General features: G+C 37.0%; 1 non-coding gene across 1 annotated transcript; it reads left to right on the forward strand.

Annotated features, from left to right (window-relative positions):
- The first annotated feature begins 204 nt into the window (after positions 1 to 204).
- On the forward strand, positions 205 to 276 carry TRNAL-CAA (transfer RNA leucine (anticodon CAA)). The gene has a single exon. It is a non-coding gene; the product is annotated as a tRNA-Leu (tRNA).
- Positions 277 to 11,040: the final 10,764 nt, after the last annotated feature.

The raw sequence follows: 11,040 nt of genomic DNA on the forward strand, positions 1-11,040 counted from the left end.
TGCATCTATTTACTTTTAACAATCACTAGTTTATTTCGACTTGTTATTGTATTTACGTTTATCTATTGGTATATTTTACAAATTTCTGAAAGCCATTGAAAGTAGAGTGATAGTAATTGTATCATTCACTGGTATGCACTGAATGGTCCCGCAGAGCTGTACAGTAGTTAGTTTAAATACAAGAATTAACTCATTTCCATTCATGGCAGCGTGGCGCAGTGGAAGCGCGTTGGGCTCAAAACCCGAAGGTCCGTGGATCAAAACCACGCACTGCCAATCACATTTTCATTCTTGATCGTGTATTCACAGCAGGGTGGCGCAGTGGTAGCGTGTTGGTCTCATAACACAAAAGTCCAGGGATCGAAACCAGGCTGTACTAATGACATTTTCATTTTACATTCTTTAAATTGACTAGAGTCGAGGAGCTCTTTACATTGTTGCAGGTAGTAGAAATGAGGGTAATGTAGTTATTTTGTTTCTATTCAGATGGTTATCTTCGATATTTTGCACAACTACTTTGAAATGGAGATTTGTTTATTGCTATGAATTTGTTAATAGAATAATCAGTGTGATGAATATAGTATTATTGTTTTTCCTCAGCATAACTAATAATACCTCACTTATAGACTTAGTAAAATTAGTAAGATGAACATGAAGTATGTGTTATTTATGAACATTTAGTAGTTATCGAGCTGTTTGCGAAAGATTCGTCGCTCTTGATAATGATTTAGATCTACTTTGGTCACTGAAAAAAAAAAAAAAAAAATCTTTGGTGAGGAAGATACAAAAGATTATTTTACTATTTTACTGAAAATAAGTTTCCATCTGATTGAGGATAACTTAGAGCTCTTACCTACAGTCATTAGACGATGAATCTTGATAAGATAGCTTACGAGTGCCTATTTCCACTTCAGGTTAAGTAGAAGACTTGAAAATAAGCTATCGATAATCGTGTTCTTTTATGATATAGTATCGGCCTATCTGCTCCGTCTTTGCTAGTTCTCGAAACATGGTTTTGAGACTTTAGTATATAGATTGCTGGGGCTTTCAAGATTTAGCCTACGACTTGATTACTTACAAGAAATGGGGCGACGATTATGAGACAAATAGTTAAAATTTCGGGAGAGATAAACTGATGAGTTGTTTCTTTTCTTGAGTCTAGCTGAGAAGTCGGCGATCAAAAGTAGACCACGCATATTTTCAAAATATACAATAGAGTTTGATAATGCACACCAGAAAATTATAAATATATTTATATGAAATGGGATTTTTTAATAAAAGAGCATAGAAGATAACATCAATAAAATGGATAATAGTCTTATGATTATTGAATATTAAGGACGTGACGTCACATATTTTTACGAAATTGAAAGGCTCGTGACGTCATGTCGTCGTTGATTACGCCCGATCATCTTGAAGCTATGTAACCTTATGCGTCACCATGAAATGAATTTAATCAATTCTTTATTTAACAATATTCTATTTTTCATGTAATGTGTATTTTTTCATGTATGGCAGACTACTTGAGAACTTCTTTTTACCAAACTTGATTCTATTATTTCAATTTAATCACATATACATTGACCGTAAGTACCTTAAAAGACAATAGATTAATTCTGAAAAGCTATTCTACCTTGATTGCAATGCCAAGATTGATCTCTTCTTCTTTTATTCACCTTGTTTTGGAAATCGAAATATGCCATCACAATCTTCCGTCATTAGTAAATAGTAATATACCTCATCTCACTTGATATTATTGCGGGGCACTGCCATCTAGTCTAATTAGTGTCTAATTGATAGAGTACTTGATAGGCTTGAATATTTGTTTATTACTATGTAACGTCGCCATACCTCAGTAGGTATATATCATTCTGGCAAGGAAGTCCAAATTCAAGTGACGATACACAAAATGAACAAATTCTGCGCCGGACCTCCTCGAATGGCTAAACCTGACTGGAAATTGTTTCTCTTTGCCATCGGATGACAAGAGATAGCTGGGGGGAGAGAGTATACGTCAGAAATTGAGAAATGAGAGATCAACCAGAATCAGGATTTAGGCATGTTCGATAAACATTTTTTAATAAAATATCAAAACAAAAAAGTTAATAGAACCCCCCCACACACACACACACTTAAACACACACACATACACACACACATACACACACACACACACACACACACACACACACACACACACACACACACACACACACACACAGACACACACACACACACACACACACACACACACACACACACACACACACACACACACACACACACACACACACACACACACACACACACATACACACATACACAACAGTTTAAGCACTGAGGTGTTGGTTCAGTACACTGTTTGTGGGTGTGGCCTGTCTGAGAGCAGTTTGAACAGATGTTTTCCTTTTTGGGGCATTGCTTTGTGGAGTGATTAAATTGATAACACTTGAGACATTGTGTTATCTCTACATACTCCTCCCTTCGGACCCTGTCCGCCGGGATGTACATGTTGAAGGCTTTTATGCCTTCCTTTGAGATTCTCTCTGCCTGGCCTTCAGTGGAGCATGTAATTTTAAAGGTTCTGGTCAGAGTCCCTAGTTTTGAAACTTGAGATCCCTTCAGGTAGTCGTGTTCTCTGTGGATCTCATTTTCAATTTCTAGGGCTGACCTCTCGCCTACCCATGGATCTACCCCTGTGCAGTAGACTGTTCTACGTGCTTTTTGTTGTGGCAGTAGTACTGGTGTAAGGCCTACTTTGCTTAGTTTATTCTTTGCTGTGTTTCCGTGGAATTGTTCCACGTCATGTCTATTGGCACAGAGTACATTGTACCCTTTGCCTGCCTTGAAAATGTTTACTATGGGGATGCCTAATTCCCCACAGATGGTTTTTAGAACACTCCCTTTGTCCGGTGGTTCAGCTAAGTCGGCCCGTAGGCGGACTCTGTTCTCGGTCATTTCCCTTCCTATCAATGTTGATATGTTCTGTAAAGGGAGAGAAAGTTATGTTGGTGTGTGTTTGAGAGATGTTTAGAGATAGTAGGAGCAAGAATGAGGGTGGGTGGATAATTACCGACCTTGACGCTTATACTACCTTTGTGCTGTTCACCTCGTAAAGACCGCCGCTCGCTCCGCAGAACCTCCCTTGAATGGTGGCTTTGGAGGGCAGTAAGGGCCTCGAGCATCAGGCCTGGTTTTCCGATTTCTTCTCTTCTTATCTAGGTTCTTCTGTCTTGTTTCTTGAATCTTCTTCTTCTCGTGTCTTCTATGACTCGATGTTTGTAACGGATCGAGTCTTTCTCTTTCAAAAAGAATATCTTTATCTCTTTCCTAAGCCTCTCTATATAGAGCGAAGTGCGTGCGTGATGTATTTATATGTTTGGAAGTGGTGACCTGCCAGTGAGGGTGAATGAATTAATGAGATGCAAATTATGGTGGATGAAGTGTTGTGTTGAGACGTTGGATCGTGCGTTGCATTTGGGAGATTTGCTGTTTTTCTATCTTTGACAGCGGTAGGTGTGGTTAGTAGCCATTGTTAGGTAGGACAAAGGAGATGTAAAGAGCAGCAGCAGCAGCATCAGGCACATTGGTCGTTGCGAATTGAACGAGGGTGTAAACAGTGGAACTGTTAAGAACCACTGACTTACTTTAAGTGTCAATTGTATTTAAATTGACCACTTGAACAGGTAGTTTGTTGGAAACATTTACAATGCGGTTAAAGAAAAGAAACAAAAGATTGATTGGTGTTTTATCCGTTATGAACTCGTTTGTAGCCATTATTTCTTGTGATACTAGTACTACGGTCCACAATAAAATAATGGTCTATATTGATATCAACGAAGCCATGAATAAGCTAGATAGACTTAACGCTCTTGATAGGGTTTATTTATTACGAGGTCAATAAGTATTTGTAGCGAAGCTGGTTTAGATTGACCAAGATTCCTAGGACAGAGCAGACAGAGAAAGTGAAATATGAGCCGTTTGTTTGTAGTTAAGCTGGTATAAATGAAACAAGAAATGTAGGACAGAAAGAGAATAGAAGATAAATAAATACCAACAGCATTTGGTGTTCCCAGGCGGTCACCCATCCAAGTACGTTATAACTATAGTCAGCGCAACGAGAAGTGACCGCTAAGGCGGGGTTAGGAGATTTCCCGGTGTTGTCACATCTCCACAGATAACACGGCCCGCACGGCTCACACTGAATGCAGTGTGAGGGGGGCGGGGCCAGAGAATAGATGTAGCGGCATCGTCGCTCTCTCTTGCTTATATGCCATGTCTGACTCGAGGAAACGAAACCTTTGTATAGAAAACATAGCTTTGATTTTTACCTCAGTGGTGGTGTGTGACAAAAAATATAATATAATTATATGTGGCAACATTATAGAAATATAAAATAAAATTATAGAATAAAATAAGATTATAAAATAATTATATCTGGCAACACAGGGGAACTCCCAGTGCTCCGCCCTAACGGCCATTTCTCGATGCAACGAGTATAACCAGACCCAACGCTGCTTAATCAACTTGGCTGATCGGACGGACGAGAAGCGGTGTGTGTCTTCAGAGTGGTGTATGGCTGTTGGCGGCTGTAGTCATATCATCTTTTCTCTAACTAAACAACATTTTCTGCCTACTTCTACACTTCTATCACAACCTTACTTCACTTCATTTTTGACACCATAGCATTACCACCAATTGTCTTTTATCTACGTCCCAAGTGTCGTCTTTTTCTTTTCTCCTTTTCACTTTTATTTCTTCCTTACTTGCTACACTGATCACATCAACCATGTCTCTCTTCCTTCTTTAGCTAAATCATCAGCTACATCATTCACAGTGTAATGCTGCTATCCATACAAAAGTTACATTGATTGCATGTCCTTTATTAACTTTTTAAAACAAGGCGGCTGTCATCACTATGGAATTTTAAATCAAGTGCAAGTAATGCACTCTCACTATATACAAATAAATATAATGATCTTCCTCTGTTAGACGTTAGTTTTAAACTTTCATGTATTGCATATAATTGTGCTGCAGTGCTACCTTCTATTCTTTTGGAATATCGCACTTCATTATTTATATAATTAATATCTTCATACAATTCCCTAGTCACAATACCACATCCAGCTTTTTCACCGACAACAGACCTATGACACCAAATATTTTTTAAATTAAATTTTACAAAGGATTACGAAGGCGGAGCATGCCGACAGGAGACCTTTTGGTCCATAACTTGGTCGGATGCGGAGAAAAAACTATAATAATGATAAATAAATAAATATAAAAAGATAGAATTATAATAATATAGATAATGATAAATCAAGTAAATAAATGCATAGGTATAGTTAAATAATGAACAAACAGGTAAATAGTAAATAATGATAAGTTGATAGATAACTAATAATAAATGAAAATCAAGCAAATAATAATAAACAGAATAATGATAGCAAACAAATAATATCAAATGACAGTCATTACAGCATCTTGCTTAGATGTTTATCTAAACGAATCTTAAAACTTCGAACTGAACTACATTGCACTGCCTCTGCAGGAAGTCTATTCCATTCATTAACCACACGGTTGGCCAAGTTGTTTCTACCCACTTCCAAATTAAATCTATTTCCTGACAGTTTGAGACCGTTATTATTTAGTGTGAAAATTTTGTCACTTTTGATGTTGTCAATTCCCTTTAGAATCTTCAAAACCTGTATCAAGTCACTTCTGAGTCTACGCTTTTTTAGGGGGGGGGGGAAGATTCATACGTTTTAGTCGATTTTCGTATGATTTAGTTTTGATATTTGGAATCGGTTTTGTGGCTCGCCGTTGTACTTTTTCCAATCTGTCAATGTCTTTAATGAGATTCGGTGACCATACGGAAACAGCATATTCCAAATGTGGACCAACTAACGATTTATATAGCTTGTTAATGAGAGATGGATTTTTGAAGTCAAAAGATCGCGCAATCAGTCCTAGAATCTTATTTGTTTTCTCAGAGGCTGAAATACACTGCTTAGGTGATTTTAGATCGTTACTGATAATTACGCCGAGATCCTTTCCACTATCCACTTTTGTTAACGAATTTCCAAATAACTTGTAATCGTACTTACTGTTATTTTTACCTATGTGCGTAACCTTGCATTTACTTGTGTTAAACTTCATTAGCCACTTTTCAGACCATTGCTGTAGTTTATCTAAATCTTCTTGAATATCTAACTGATTTAAGTGATCATTTGCCATTCCGCACACTTTTGTATCATCAGCAAATTTGGAGACAATAGATTTTAGCCCGTGGTCTATATCACTTATATATACTATGAATAGAAGTGGGCCAAGAACGGAACCCTGAGCAACTCCACTCGTAACATTTTTCCATCTACAAGTTTCATCATTTAAAACAACTCTCTGTTTTCGATCATTTAACCCATTTCTAGTCCAACTTAATAGGCTATCACTTACTCAATGTGAAGCTAATTTAGTAGGTAGCCTTACGTGGAGGACGGTATCAAAAGCTTATGCAAAGTCTAGATATATTAAACCTATATTGTTTCTTTTGTCATAGTTCGAGATGACTGTGTTGTAGAATTCGAGTAAATTAGTCACGCAAGAACGTTTCCGTCTGAATCCATGCTGGCTATCATTTACCAAACAGTTACTTTCTAGATGATGTTCGATAGCATCTCTGATGACAGATTCTATCATTTTTCCTACGATTGAAGTCAAGCTTATAGGTTTGAGTCTAGACATACATATGTTTTTAACACGTGATATTTGGCTTTTGGTATTACTAAATGATGTATACATACCAAGATATTTATAAGTCTTCAATTCTGTTCAATTCACCTTTTCTAACTTGACTCCATTTAACCACAACTCTTCATCGTTTGTCATTCTTCTTTTATATCTAGTTTTATGTTCATTTATAACTAATCCCACTATTTTACATACATATTGTAGGTCACTTAAAGCATTACTCATCGACTCTTTAATTTTGCATTGTATAAGGATGTCATCAGCATAAACGATCATTTCAGCTCCGTAGGAAAAGTTGTAACTTGCAATTTGATCCATGAGAACATTAAAAAGCATTGGGCTTAACACTCCTCTTTGTGGGGTGCCCAATTCCATCTGACTCGTTCCCTTGTTTTTGCTCTTCCTCTTCTAGTAAAATAGTCTGCTATCCAAGATCAAAATTGACCCTTGATTCCTTTGTTTACTAATCCTTCCAAAATAACATTTTCATTCCCTCTATCAAATGCACCTTTTAAATCAACAAAATGTCTACCATTCATTTCTGCATTACTCATACATTTAATAACACAATCTGTAGTGCTTTTACCTTTCATATATCTATATAGATTTTTACATATTAAATGATCTATCTTATACATTATTCTGCTTAGCACTACTCGCTCCATTCTTTTACATAGGCAAGATGTCAATCAACGACATCGGCCTATAATCACAGTTTGTTTGACCCGTGTGATTAGAGCAGTTTTCCATTTTACGGGCAACCCTCCGCTCGAAAATTTTGCATTAAAGAGATCTAAAACCGGACTATTTTCCATACTGACGAGACAATTTACTACATTGTAAGTCAACCCATCTTCGCCAGGTGCAGTGCATTTACCATTCCTAACGCTATTTAACAGTTCATCTTTTGTGATAGGAATGCAAGTGTCATCAGTTATACACCTTTGACTGAAAACGAATTGCTGCCTCGTGTGACTTTATTTCTTAAAAGTCTAAAAAATCTTCGGGTAGGTTCCTTCCTCTTTTGGATATTTCTGCCCAGTCATTCATAAGGTTGTTAGCTTTTTCTTTCGGGTTGGGATGGGCTACTTGCTTTTTCCGTACACTTCTTGTCTTATTTACATTACTATATATTTCTTTAAGTGTTATGGATGGATGTCGATATTCTTTCTAAAAAGGAATCCCAATAATTTCCCCCTTTTTTTTTTTTTTTTCCCTTACGACTCTAGTAGTTTCAGCATAGTTTGCCTCGTTTCTTCGCTACTAGGATCATTTGTGTTTTTCTCACTTCATCATTAATAGTGGGTATTCTAGTATGCTTGTTTGTACTTACCAGATCTTTGAGCATTTGTTTGATTTCAGATATTGCTTCTTTCAAACTATCCATTTCTTTCTTGAGACTTTGAACATTAACACATTCCTTTCCATGTCAATGGGGAGTTACTGCATTTTGTTCTAATAACCTTGTTTGCCCTTAAGTGCTGCTACTCTAGTCCTATTTTCCCAAACATTTACAGGTATACTTGGGATTTCATCGAAATGACTGTTTTCGACCTGGTTCTGAGGTACAAGTTTTTCTTTGGAACTCGCTTCCTGGGCTCGTTTAGAACACAATTTAGAATTTGCATTGTGCGAGCCTCCATAGTTGCAGCATCGTGGTGTTACGTTTACTTTTTCGTTCATTTTATCAATGCATTCTTTGGACGCGTGTCTTTCACCACAATACCCACACTTAAAGCTTTCATTGTATTTCCATGCCATATGCCCCCATTTGCTGCTGCATTTGTAGTATATTACAGGTTCCTCTTTGTGAATATCAATTTTCTTGTCCCCTAAACACGTCATAGATATTTTGTCAGTCACCTGTCCTTTCACAAGTGCGGTAAGCTGCGGTTTCTCCACCAATTCCACTTCAATTTTTTAACGATCCTACGTTTAACTCATACAAATTTCTCATCGTCCAAATAATCATTATGATCTGCATAAACAGAAAAACTCAAAATGACAACTTTTGTAAGGTTTTCGGTTATGTCTGGAACCACCATCTTTATATTTTCAAACCCTTGGCTTGTTAAACGTGTGGCCTATTCTTCCCTTCCTTAAACAACACCTCAAATTGGGGATGTCTTTTGAATAACCTTAGGGTTCTCTTCATTTTCTTTTCCAGGTTTAGTTCTGCGTCGGCTGTAGGTAAATATAGTTTTGGTCTTCTTTCACTGTTCCATTGTTCTTGCGACTTGCGTTATATGTTCTCCTCCTGATATCCTGGTGTTGTTCGCTCTTTTTTACCCATGTCACTGGTCACTTCGTGTAGGTCCGTCCCCAGATCCACTTGGCTCATTGTAATCGTTATGTTTCCTTTTCCTATTGCTATGATGTTAGTCTCGTAGTCGTCATCATCACTTATGATCAAGTCCATCTATATAGTACTGTTGCTCATCCTTATTCAAATTATTATTATTATCATTAGTAGTAGTAGTAAACGGAAGGAGACTAACATGGAGGAGATCAGAGAAATTAGAAGAAACATTTCAAAGGGAAGGGAGGAGAGGCAGAAGGAGGAACTTCAAGCACTTCTAGCTCGGGTATCGAATTGTATGAAAAGAAAGATATCATTGGCGCAGGAAGTTGGGGCGTCCAATTGGCTGACAGCACTACCAATCAGGGCAAAGGGATTCACCTTAAACAAAAGAGAATTCACGGATGCCATTGCCCTGAGGTATGGATGGCCATTGGGAGGGCTGCCTAACAGATGCTCCTGTGGTGCACAGTTTACTCCGGACCATGCGATGATATGCAAGCAGGGTGGATTCATTTGCATGCGACATGATGAGGTAAGAGATCTCACTGCCCAAATGCTTCAGGAGGTGTGCAAGGATGTGACTATCGAACCAACATTACTTCCACTAGGAGGGGAGAACTTCAGATACCGCACGTCCAACACATCAGATGAAGCAAGAGTGGATGTCAGCGCAAGAGGTTTCTGGACACGGGGACAATTGGCTTTCTTTGACATGCGAATTTTTGATCCGATGGCCCCCTGTTACAACAACCTAACTATTGAGGCATCTCACTTCCGGAACGAGTATGAGAAGATCAGGATGTACGAAGAGCGTATACAGAATGTAGACCAGGGCTCATTCACTCCTATAACCTTTACGACCTCAGGTGGGATGGGTCCTAAAGCAAAGGCATTCTACGCTCGGCTGGCAGAGGTAATGGCTGAAAAGAAACAACAACCCAAAAGCAGCATTGTTTCATGGATGAGATGTAGACTGTCATTCTCACTCCTAAGATCAGCCCTCCTATGCCTGAGAGGTACAAGGTCCCCACCGCCCAAATCGGCACATATACAAAACCTAGATTTTGAGCAGACGGTGGTTGACAGTAGGATAAATGAACTTTTGTATTAGGCATTGTTAATAAAAATTAAATCGACAGATAAAAGGGTTGTCGACCACAGTCATTGGCGGGAAAGGGGCCAATGAACTGTGTCTGTGGGAGACAGATCCTGCTGCTTCCACCACACAGTTCCACGAGGATGGAGGTCGTGTAGTAGTAGTAGTAGAAAAAAAAAGTAGTAGTAGTAGTAGTAGTAGTAGTACTATTATTGTTATTATCATTATTATTGTTACTATTGTTATTATTATTATTATTATTATTATTGTTACTATTTTCATTATTTTAATTACTATTTTATTATTGTTTTATTATTATATTATCATTATTTTATTATTATGTTTATTATTATAATTTTTGTTATTATTATTTTTATCATTATTTATATTATTATTCTAATATTTTGTCATTATTATTGTTTATGTATTTATTTTATCATTATTATTATTATTGTTATCTTAATCATTATCTTTATCATTATCTTTATCATCATATCTTTATCATCATATCTTTATCATCATATCTTTATCATCATATCTTTATCATCATATCTTTATCATCATATCTTTATCATCATATCTTTATCATCATATCTTTATCATCATATCTTTATCATCATATCTTGATCATCATATCTTGATCATCATATCTTGATCATCATATCTTGATCATCATATCTTGATCATCATATCTTGATCATCATATCTTGATCATCATATCTTGATCATCATATCTTGATCATCATATCTTGATCATCATATCTTGATCATCATATCTTGATCATCATATCTTGATCATCATATCTTGATCATCATATCTTGATCATCATATCTTGATCATCATATCTTGATCATCATATCTTGATCATCATATCTTGATCATCATATCTTG

Source organism: Oratosquilla oratoria, unplaced genomic scaffold, assembly GCF_046742065.1.
Source record: "Oratosquilla oratoria isolate Oo_2021 unplaced genomic scaffold, ASM4674206v1 SCAFFOLD138, whole genome shotgun sequence".
Taxonomy (NCBI): domain Eukaryota; kingdom Metazoa; phylum Arthropoda; class Malacostraca; order Stomatopoda; family Squillidae; genus Oratosquilla; species Oratosquilla oratoria.